The sequence below is a fragment of the Danio rerio genome, chromosome 5, assembly GCF_052040795.2.
Source record: "Danio rerio strain M-AB ecotype USA chromosome 5, GRCz13ab, whole genome shotgun sequence".
NCBI classification, from domain to species: domain Eukaryota; kingdom Metazoa; phylum Chordata; class Actinopteri; order Cypriniformes; family Danionidae; genus Danio; species Danio rerio.
In genome coordinates this window covers 14,652,501-14,662,589 of record NC_141025.1, presented here as the reverse complement: position 1 = coordinate 14,662,589, position 10,089 = coordinate 14,652,501, and the positions used below count along the sequence as shown (strand labels likewise).

At 33.3% G+C, this 10,089-nt stretch overlaps 1 protein-coding gene across 11 annotated transcripts in view; it reads left to right on the top strand.

Annotated features, from left to right (window-relative positions):
* The first annotated feature begins 929 nt into the window (after nt 1–929).
* The window catches only part of add2 (adducin 2 (beta)), a 53,148-nt gene continuing 43,988 nt past the window's right edge, over nt 930–10,089 (top strand). For 9 of the 11 annotated variants that reach the window (XR_015490521.1, XR_015490520.1, XM_087252787.1 and 6 more), the window contains exon 1: nt 930–1,155. The gene's annotated coding sequence lies outside the window, so the exon portion shown is untranslated. The remainder of the gene's footprint in view (nt 1,156–10,089) is intronic. The other 2 variants (NM_001365435.2, NM_001365434.2) reach the window with 1 other exon arrangement.

Below are 10,089 nucleotides of genomic sequence, written 5' to 3'. Positions count from 1 at the left end.
TAGATAAATTAAAGAGTTAGAGATGCACACCTGACCAGAGAAGTACGTTGCAACATATAAGTGTCAGAGATGCTGCAACGGGGTCGCTTGGCTATGAGATACCAATGACATTTTTGCACATTTCGCTTTAAATATTCAACTCAAAAAAACATACAATAAAGATATGAAAAGCGTCACAAAGACCTCCGTCTGGTCATATGTTAACCTAAATACTAATCACCACCTGTGGTAAAACGTTCATAATTGACAGGCAATTTCACTCTTAAGTAGGACAGACTTTTCCCAAACTCAATAATTATTATAATAAAAGTGACCACTGAGACATTTGCACCAAACATGACAAGTTAAAAGTTATAGATTTACAGGATACACCATATGAAGAGGATAAAGATTCTGTGTGGACTGTCAGTGACCTGAGCTCTGAGTGAAGAAGTACAAGAGTGAGCAGAGAAGGGGGCACGTGATGGGTTACTGAGGCAGACTCATACAATTTCTTAGCAGTTCTATGTGTCTGATATTAAGGAGAGATTTAGCTATAGGGTGGTCAGAATATAAATAAAATATAATAAAATATGTGATTATTATAGATGTTTAAAACCCGTTTAAAATAATTTTAAACACCTAGTAAAGAACGAAGAGAAGAACATACATGTGACGCTTTTCCACACACCAGCTTTGTGTAATATCATGTAAGCACCGGCAGATGGAGGCACTGCCCGCGTCTTTTAATCCGCATCTGCATCATTCAGCGGGCAAACACATCCAGAATAAATAATCTGTGCTCCAACAAATCCACGCTAATAAACGCCCCACGTTGGATAAACCTATTTAAAATACATAAATGTACTCATTTCATCCGCTCCATGCAAACAAACTGAGCGCGCCTTTAAAAAAACGTGCCGGATCTGGATGTAGACGGTGAGGAGGTCATGAATCTGGCAGGCGTGGTCGAGGGCTGGTCCAGCCTGCAATAAACGTCAAAAAACAGAGGGGATGCAGAGGTCTAGGAAAACACAGACCCAAAACAACACCATTCACGCTGGAAAACAAGACCACTGATCGATCTCTTGGTGCTGTTTTGATCTCTTGGTGCTGTTTTAGATTCGTAAAGCGACTGTGCGCGTAAAGGACAAAGAGGAGAGAGGATGCTGTAAGGTGAGCATCTCTTGCCTCATTTCATATTGCATTCACTATTTCGAGCAATACTTGTCAAGATTATCAGGGGTTAAATAAAATAGTGAATGAATGTAATTTGGATTGTGAGCGTCAGTTTAACGATGACAGTGCGCTTATTTGAAGATGGCATGATGTTGTACGAGTGCACGAATGTAATGTGGGCTAATATTCATAATTACACTGTGATTTTGTAGCTATTACGAACTCTTAAATAGAATTGAACGTAATGCAAATGTTATATTACAATTATATCAAGGTGTGCGTGCTGAAATCTGAATATCACTAATAAACTCTTGTATTTTTTATTTATTTTTTTAATCCCAAGCCCTAGATTCTAGTTTCATCTAGGCGTTCGTGAATGTGCAGTACAATTGTATGACTCTAACTTTCAGGCGCCATGATATTTCAAATCTCGTGACTTGTAACCTTCTTTGCTCGCCAATCGTGATTTTTACCTCCAATGTTGAAGCAATACAACCAAGATTGCTTTGTTTTGATCATATTTTATTTCTCAAAACACGCCATGCACCTCTAAATTCTTCCAGTGTGGGCTGTTGTGTTGGTGCCCGGAGGCTGGTGCTGATGCTGCGGGCCTCGGGTTGTTGTTGCTAGGCAGCCGCGTGCAGGCCGCGCCGCGAAAGCACCGGCTCCTGCACAAAAGGATGCACTTTTCATGATATTTTATTAATGCATATGATTTATAAATGTGTTTAGTGTGTCGTTTGGTCAGTAAGGATGATGTGGTAGTCATTAGCGGATACAGCTCTCTCTTGTGCAGTTCAGAAGGTGTTGTTTTCTTCTGGAAGAGGTGGGCGTGACACATCTTTCCCCATGAAACATGGTTGTTGCTAGATCAGATACAGTTGCGGCCAGAAGTTGACGCAAATTCTTTATATTACATATTAAATTTTCCATTAATTTTATTTTATTTTCATCTACCCCAACCCTAAACCCAACGGCCATAGTAAGGTAAAAACAGTTGTACAGAGTATAATGTATGTTATTTATTAAATTTTCCAATAAACTGTATTTTTTAAACGTCGACCCCCTACCCCAATCATAAACCCAGTTGCCACAGTACTGTATAAAATATTAATACAGTGTTACAAAAATGATGCTGTATTGATTTGCATATCTGCAGCTGTATCCCATCTAGACTTTACCCTGAAACATGAGCCCTGGAGGGAAAGAAAGGGTGGCAGAGCTCTCTTTTCAGCTTTCTAAAATCCTAGATGGTAATAAGATGACCTTTTTTGTTAGGGTCAGTTGGCTTCTTCTCTTTTAATTATCTTGTCTTTTTGTGCATCAAGAGTTAATGGAAATTATCATAATGTATTCATTAAATGTGCAGCGGTTCAGTGAGGTTCAGCTGCAGGGGTGAAGGAATGGTTTGAAAAGGATGTGGGGGGAATTATTGAGTTGGCTGGGGTATGTAGTTGGCCTAGATCTTACTGCTTTTTTTTAGCACAGATTTTAAAAGTATTTAAGATCTCAATCTTTGTTGTGTTAAAATCAGGGAGTTACTTTTTTCAGCTAGACCGCCCTAAGAAAACTTTCATTTACAGTTGAAGTCAGAATCATTAGTGCCCCCCCCCCCCACACAAACACACACACAACCACACACACACATTTCGAAGCTTAACAGTTTTGATAACTCATTTCTAATAACTGATGTATTTTGTCTTTGCTATATGATGACAGTAAATTTTATTAGATAATTTTTTTAAGACACTTCTATACAGCCTAAAGAGACAATTAAAGGCTAAACTAGGTTAATTAGGTTAACTAGGCAGTTTAGGGTAATTAGGCAAGTTTATAACGATGGTTTGTTCTGTTGACTATCAGGAAAAAATAGCTTAAAGGGGCTAATAATTTTTTTAAAAAATTTAAAACTGCTTTTATTCTAGCCGAAATAAAACAAATAAGACTTTTTCCAGAACAAAAAATATTATCAGACATACTGTGAAAATTTCCTTGCTCTGTTAAAAATCATTTGGGAAATATTTAAAAAAGAAAACAAAATTCAAAGGGGGGCTAATATTTCTGACTTCAACTGTATAATGTATGCATGTATAAGTTTTAATGTATGCAGTATTGTTTTAAATCCACTATAATTAGTTTTAATTAACGTTTTGTAATAGTTTTTAGCTTTTATTTCTTTCGTAAATATGTTGATCTTTTTAATTTTAGATTAGTGTAGTTTCTTGGAACTACGCTGCATATAATATCTGTTCATTTATATTTCTCTGTATGTTATTACTCAGATGTGTTTTCAGTTTATTTACACTTGAACTGCATTATGTGGCGTAGATCTCTGCTCCATCCACTTTGTTGAACTTTTTTTGGAGTGACTTTAATTGACATTTTTAGTTGTTTGAAACAATGTTTTGACTTTGGTTAATGGTACAAAAACTGTAAATAAAAATTGAGTAATGGATTTGCAGTACTTTTTTTTTCTTTTATAGCACAGACTTAAACATAGATTTTTACAATGTTTTTAATATATTACTTTTTCAAAAAAAAAAAAAACTATTGGCCCCAGATGTGTGTTTTTTTGCTAGTTTCAGCTCAGCACATGTATCATTTTCCCATCCTGCGCCAAGTTGTTTAAATAGCAAATGCATTACTATCCTTTTTCACCCTTGGACATGCTGGTCTGAAAATGAGGTGTTAAGGTGCATTGGTGGTGTGTTTCTTTTTGAGGCATCTGAAATAGTGCAGTAAACAATTAAAGCTGGTCTAAAGTCAGTTTCACAATGCTTGTACATGTTGCTTGTTCCACACGAAAGGATTTGCAGCAGCACACAAACATCTTTAAATATGAAAAATTAAAGGATTCAAATGTATAATATGTTAATGTACATTATAAATATATTTTTACATATAAAAGACATTTCATGCATTCCAATTATCCACCTCCCTTTTTGCAGTAATAATGAATGACACATCCATAAATATTTAAGAGAATAAGGACAACCCTTTTATACCATGTACTGAGCACGCCCGCCATTTTTCCCATTTTTTAAAATTGCAAAAGTGTATTCTGACAGTAGGCGCCACCTGCTGGATTAGCATTTCTATTCAGTTTATAAGTTACGTTTCACAAACTAATTTTGAGTGGAGCACGTGATATGATTGAGCACGACTGGCTTCTCATCTGTAATCAGTATTAATCCAGTCAGAGTGACCCAAGCTTACTATAAATGGATTGTTTTCTCCCTATCTTCGTTTTGGAGGAATCCCCCCTTCCACCCCATCTCCTCCTTTTCCTCCCTTTTCTAAGGGGGGCTCTCGAGACCTACCTGATCTCGGATCCCCTTATATGCTTATTGACTGGGCGGGAGCCTCAGGCTCTAGTATTTCCGAGCTCAGGGTTCTTTCCCGGGACAGCATGTCAAATCTGCTATTAACGCTAAGCATATTTAAGTGGGAACTCGTGAAATAATGATTTAGTTTAGGATTAGTTTCTTACGATCAGTATTGAATAAATATACTGCAAGTTAATGTTGCCAATAAAATTTCACTACTTTTTATACACATTATTCAACAACATACTTTACATGCCATTTTGCACATAACATCTGCACAAATAACGCTGTATATAGAAATATACTTGTACATACACTTGTCAATTTGTATATTCGCATTCACTACTTACTTCTGTTTTTTAAATATATTTATTATCTGGAAAAAACAAACAAAAGCGCTCTAGGGTAACTCAAATGTTTGGTCGGTGCTCTTTGGGTAAGGGATTCATCAAAACAACAACAAGAATCAGTCCAAAGCACTCGAAAAATGTGAAAAATTTAAAAAAGCCTTTATTCACATGGCTAAATCTCTAAAAACCTACATGTTTTCGTGTATATGTATATGTATATATGTATATATATATGTATATATGTATATATGTATATATGTATATATGTATATATGTATATATGTATATATATATATATATATATATATATATATATATATATATATATATGTATATATATATGTGTATATGTATATATATATATATATATATATGTATATGTATATGTATACATACATATGTATACATACATATACATATATACATATACATATACATATACATATATATATATATATATATATATATACATACATATACATATACATATATATATATATATATATATATATATATATATATATATATATATATATATATATATATATATATATATATACATACATATACATATATATATATATATATATATATATATATATATATATATATATATATATACATACATATACATATATATACATACATATACATATATATACATACATATACATATATATACATACATATACATATATATATATATATATATATATATATATATATATATATGTATATATATATGTGTATATGTATATATATATATATATATATATATGTGTATATGTATATATATATATATATATATATATATATGTATATGTATATATATATATATATATATATATATATATATATATATATATATATATATATATATATATATACATACATATACATATATATATATATATATATATATATATGTATATGTATGTATATATATGTATATGTATGTATATATATATATATATATATATATATATATATATATATATATATATATATATATATATATATATACATATATATATATATATATATATATATATATACATATACATATATATATATATATATATATACATATACACATATATATATATATATATACATATACACATATATATATATATATATATATATATATATATGTATATGTATTTTCCTTTTTCTTCTTCTTCTTCTCTCTCTCTCTTCCCATATATGGAAGTGGGTGTTTATGTATCTATGCCGAATTTATGATGATAGTAGACTTTGTTTGTTAAATTATTTGAGTGCCATTTGAGATGTTTAAACGAGTCATGTGACCGTAGTACTCAAAAGAGACTCTAGACGCACCTGATCACTGTTACCCTGATGAAGGCAGACTCTTGCTGAAACGCGTAGGTTTTTAGAGATTTAGCCATGTGAATAAAGGCTTTTTAAATTTTTCACATTTTTCGAGTGTTTGGACTGATTCTTGTTGTTATATTTATTATCTGTTTTTGTCCTGTCTCTGTCATTCTGTTGCACTGCAGAAGCTCTGTCACGAAAACGAATTCCTCGTATGTGTGAACATACCAGGCAATAAAGCTCTTTCTGATTCTGATTCTGATGTTGGTTAAAACCTAAAGTGTTCATGCGGTCTTGAAATCTATCGAAAGAGTCTTTAAAAAATGTCTTAAAATGTATTGAATTTAACTCTCTGATTTCTGTAAATATCCAGAAAATGCTTTACCTTTAACTTCATTGTGACACACATTCACACGCACGCATGCACTTTTTCATTGGGTCATTGGGTTCTCAGTGCATTATCATGCAGGAGTGAATATACCACACATTAACTCAATTATAAGATTCATCTAAAATCAATCCAGCTTCACTTTCACCATTATACGTCTACCTCATATACTTCTCTCCCCACTTCCTACAAGCATTAAGACCTCTCAGTGGGACAGAAAAGCCTCATCCGGTCAGGAAAGCTCTGTTTCAGACAGATCAATAACTAACAGACACATGTTCATGTCTTTCAGCCTGACATCAGAATCCTGCCAAAGCTGAGCAAGTTTTAAACATCTCTAAAGATTAAAGAGTAGAATACGCTCTGACTGCTGATGGATCTCTGTAATTGCAGAGGGACTTGATTCAATTGGATGTGCTAGAGTAGAAAGATGTGCTTTGAAACTGATCCAGAAACAGCAGAGCGCAGCGCCGGTTTGGTGTCCCCCACTCGTTATAGAGAGTCCCCAGAGAGAGAGCCTCTCAGTGGGGTCCCAGAGCACCTGAGCCCCTGTCAGACACCAAACACACAGATGCTGTGACTGCTAGTGCATTAACGCTGCATATGTCAGTGCTGGATCGGATGACTTTTTTTTTTTTCTCTCTGACTCGAAAAAGAAAATAAATAAATAAACTATCATGATTGGTAAATGCAAGTTAGTGTACTCTCAGTGCTAGGTTGCAGCTGTGAGGGCATCCGATGCATAGAACATATGCCAGAGTAATTGGTGGATCATTGTGCTGTGGTGACCACTGATAAATCATTACTTAGCCTCTTTATCACTTCCATAAAGCACTACTGAAAAACAAACAAATATACGGACGAATGAAAAAATGAAATAATGATCAAATTATTGAATGAACGAACGAATGAATGAAAGAACAAATGAATGACTGAACTAATTAATGAAAGAATGAACGAATGAATGAACGAAATAATAAATGACTGAATTAAATGAATGAACGAATGAACAAAGAAACAAACTAATATCAGAGTGAACGTATGAGCAAACAAATAAATTGATGAATGATCAATTGAATTCATGAACGAATGAACGAACAAACGAAAGAACAAATGAATGAGTAAACAAATACTTAGGTGCATTCGACTTCATGCAGCGCTGCGCAAATCGATCAAAATCTGTCTTAAAGCAGTGCATGCCGGTTAGAAATTTTGTTTGGATTGATGCTGCGCTGACGCCACTTGACTGTCATATGTGGCATCAAAGTACCGCAACAGCGCTCCAAGATCAGACTATTGATTCAGCTGGTGCAACATCTGAAGAGCGACTGCAGGAGCTACGATGACGACACAAATGTTACACTATTGGCCGAGTACACCGCATGACAACAACCACTTGTGTTTCGGGTTTATTATTGAACAAATTCTCTTACAAATTTCAAAACAAACAATTCACTTTTCATACTCTATTTTGTACACATTGTGCTTGTTAAAAGTCTAGAAATATTTTACTGCATTATCATCTTTTGTCAAATACTGTTCATAATGACTAGATTGTTTGCAGGTTTATTCAGCCTTTTTTATACAGACTACTGCTTTCAGCTCCATAAATGTTTTATGTAATATATTTTAGTAAATAACCATTACAGACTTATTCTGTAAGTTATCATCATTGATCCTGACACATCTATAAAGATTTCTTAACAAATTAAGTAAAAAAAAATAAATAAATAAAATAAAAAAAATAAATATATATATATATATGCCAAACATTCATTAATTTATAGAGGTAATAAGTCTGTATTTTGAATTACCAACATCTACACATCTTTTGTTACACAGATAGACATGTTAACACAGCCATATGCAGGTGGTGATGAGAAAGTTACATAATGAGCCAATGCTCTTCACAAACAACTTTTCCCACAAGCAGAAAAGTGTATCGGTGAATAGAAGGTGCTCAGAGTCATTCACACGGCAACTAAACACCAGGTAACACGCATAAAACAAATGTCATGAAATAAACATTGTTTATCAACATCAGATGTAACATAAATCTGTAATGTACATAACTGATGGGGAAAAAACTAAAAAGATCCATAATAATGTCAACAAAAAGCATAAAAAGTGACTTGCCATGCAGGGAATTCTAGGAAAGTCAGTTTACGGTTATTCTCTGTATATATTAAGGAAACATACTGTTAACCAGGCTACAGATTTTTACTGTAGAATTTTTACAGTTTTTTTTACCATTGAAATCACGGCCATTTTTTACAGTGTGGTCTAACAGGGTTGTGCTTATTCTCTTAATGAGGTGTGTGTGTTTTGAGCATAACTAGCATTAAATTCAGTTCTAATTTCCAGCAAATGAATAAATGAACAATAATAACGGTGTGGTGAATAATAACATAATATATAGTGATGCAGACGTCTCCAAAACCAGATAGGTGAACAAATCTAAACTTGTTTTTATTAAAACAAATATAAATATGCATATAACATATTTATGTTGTCATGAATAAACTGACAAAAGACCCCTGAGATGAGGCATGGAGGCAGTGGTTTTTAAATTTATGTAGAAAATAATCATTTTTGTAACATTTTAATCCATTAATTGTTTTCATATGTAGAGATATTTGTGTATTGCTGCACATCCTATGTGTATTAAGCAATGTGTAAGCATTTAAATCTGCATAGTCGCATGACTAACAGGCTCTGCGATGGACTTTAGAGCAGCTTTTATTCGGTCAATGGTGCAGTCTATTTCAGTTCCTGAAAATAGCGCCGCACCAACAATGCGACTTAACATACCTCCTTTTAGACCGACACACCCATGAGTCCACAAAGTGGCGCAAATGTAATTGCTATTTAAACAACGTAGTGCAAAATGTGAAAATTAGAGTTGCGCTGATGTGAAAATAGCAACAAATCCCGCCAAACAAGTCTTGGGCATTATTGCGCCGGGTGTATGATAGGGCCCAAAGTGTTGCAACACAGGCTCATTGTGAATACGTACCCCCGTATACATTTCTGGCTACATAGTTTGAGCTCTCCAGAAATGGCAAGTCATTGTATGATGATGGATTGTTCTGTAGACAATAGGAAAAAAGATTGCTTAAGGCAGCTAGTGATATTGACCTTAAAATGGTTTTAAAAAATTAAAAACTGCTTTTATTCACGGTGAAATAAAACAAATCAGACTTTCAACAGAAGAAAAAATATTATAGGAAATAACTGTGAAAAAACCTTTGCTCTGTTAAACATCATTTGGGAAATATTTGAAAATGAAAAATAGGCTAATGATTTTGACTTCAACTTTTTATATATTGCCATCAAAAATGATTATTAATTTTTTTCATCAGTACATGTGATATATGGGGCTGCGTATTTACAATGCGCCTGTGTTGGATATGTTGTGCAGCCATAGTTAATAGCATCAATTGAAATCTTAACTGATATTAAAGTGTTACTCACTATACTGCTCAATTCTGTATACTGGGCTTTTCAAACAAGCACATCAGTTTGTCAAAAG